The following is a 2,476-nucleotide window of genomic DNA, read 5'->3' on the forward strand; positions in this document are numbered from 1 at the left end:
TCCCTACTCTCTCTCCTGGCGCCCCCCTCTCCCTGCACACCCCTACTCTCCCTGGCCCCCTCTCTCCCGGCACACCCCCTACTTCCCTGGGACCCCTCTCTACACTCCTACCTCTCTCCTGGCGCCCCCCTCTCTCCTCTCCTGGCGCCCCCTCTCCTCTCTCTCTCCTATGCCCCCTCTCCCCCCCTCCTCCTGGGACCCCTCTCCTGGGACCCCTCCTGGGACCCCTGCCTCTTTTGTCAGATTCAGGTTTATCTGCTCAATCAAAATATAACAGTTTTACAGTGAACGAACATTTATCTGGGAAAGAGATTTGTATTGTATCATCTGAAGATTAACCACCCTCACCTAATCTAACCTAACGCGGACCTGACCTAACGCTAAACTAACCTAACGCTAAAATTACCTAACGCTAAACTAACCTAACCACACATAACATGACTTAACCTAACCTAACCTAAAGTTAAAATTACCTGACGCAAAATCAACCTAACCTAACCAAACAAGACTTGACTTAACCTAACCTAACCTAACCTAACCTGACCTAATCTGTCCTAATCTAACGCTAACCTAACATTAACCTAACCTATCTTAACTTAAACTATACCTCCTTAAAACCTAACCTAACCCACCCACAGGTAGCATTGGTGTAATTAATCCTCAGGTGAAGTAAGCAGCGGTTGGAGGGAGGGAGAGGGGTAGGAGTGTGGAGTTAGGGAGTGAGGATGGAGAGAATGAGGAGTGAGGGGAGTGAGGATGGAGAGAATGAGGAGTTAGGGAGTGAGGATGGAGAGAATGAGGAGTAAGGGGAGTGAGGAAGGTGAGGAAGGAGTAAGTGAATCCTCAAAACAAATCAACATTGTCTTTTCGAAGCCTTTGGTGAAACCTTGGCAGAATTCTAATAATATTGTATTAGTATTGACTTGAACCCGAACCACCGAAGCCTTTAGGGACTCGTCAATGCAAATGTTTCAATATTCTCCAGCAGATGGGAGTATACGTGTGTGTGTGTGTGTGTGTGTGTGTGTGTGTGTGTGTGTGTGTGTGTGTGTGTGTGTGTGTGTGTGTGTGTGTGGTTGTGTGTGTGTGTGTGTGTGTGAGAGAGAGAGAGAGAGAGAGAGAGAGAGAGAGGAGAGAGAGAGAGAGAGAGAGAGAGAGAGGAGGGGTGGGGTGTAGGAATGGAGGAGTTGGGAGTGGGGAAGAAAAGAGGATAAGAGGGAAGAAGAGAGGAAAGGAAGAGGAGTTGAAGTGGGAAGGAGGACAGAGATAGTCTTAAATTATCCCAGCAATCAAGGAAGGGGAGGAGGAGGAGGAGGAGGAGGCGAAGGATGAAGAACGGGAGGAGGACAAGGAGAAGGAAGTGGAAGAACAAGGAGAAGACAAAGGAGGAAAAGGGCGACGAGGAAAAGAGGAAGAAGAAGAAGACGCACTCATACAACAAACTTCAAAATATGTCAAGGCATCAGGTGTAACAAGAGACGCACACACACACACACACACACACACACACACACACACACACAACAAACACACACAACACACACACACACAAACACACACACTACCTCCTCCACTAACCTTCTATACATTTGAATCTTTATCAACACAAAAACAACGGTTCCCAATCAACTATTTGAGCAACCTCTCCCAGACGATGAGTTCCCGGTTATTGGGCGCCCTGAGGTGTTCTTGATGTCTTGGAGATGTTCTTGATGTCTGGGGATCTGATGATGTTTTGATGTCTTGAGATGTTCTTGATGTCTGGGGATGTTTTTGTGTCTTGGAGATGTTCTTGATGTCTGGGGGATGTCTGATGATTTTTATGTCTTGGAGATGTTCTTGATGTCTGGAGGATGTTCTTGACGATGTTCTTGATGTCTGATGATGTTTTTAAAGTCTTGGTCATGTTCTTGATGTCTGGGGATATTTTTGAGGTTTTGGGGATGTTCTTGGTGAGATGGACACACACACACACACACACACACACACACACACCACACATACCACGTAAGGTGCCATCTAAAGATCGATAATCCTCAATGGCTTATCCTCCTCCATCCTACCTCCGCCTCCCTCCTTCACTCCTTCCTTCCTTGTGTCCTCTCCTTCTCTATACCATCTCACCTCTTCTCTCCTTCCTTCCTTCACATTTTCCTTCTCTCCCTTCCTTCCCTAAACCATCTCCTCCTTCCCTTCTGCTCTCATATCCTCCCTCTTATTTACCTTATCTCCTTCCCTCCCTTCATCATCGAGAGAGAAGGAGGAAAAATGTCCCTTCTACAGAGACAATGTGTGTGTGTGTGTGTGTGTGTGTGTGTGTGTGTGTGTGTGTGTGTGTGTGTGTAGGAAACAAAGGCAGTTGGGGAAGTGGAAGGAGAGAGAGAGAGAGAGAGAGAGAGAGAGAGAGAGAGAGAGAGAGAGAGAGAGAGAGAGAGAGAGAGAGAGAGAGAGAGAGAGAGAGAGAGAGAGAGGCTTC

The sequence above is a fragment of the Homarus americanus genome, unplaced genomic scaffold, assembly GCF_018991925.1.
Source record: "Homarus americanus isolate GMGI-L3 unplaced genomic scaffold, GMGI_Hamer_2.0 scaffold32929, whole genome shotgun sequence".
Lineage (NCBI taxonomy): Eukaryota > Metazoa > Arthropoda > Malacostraca > Decapoda > Nephropidae > Homarus > Homarus americanus.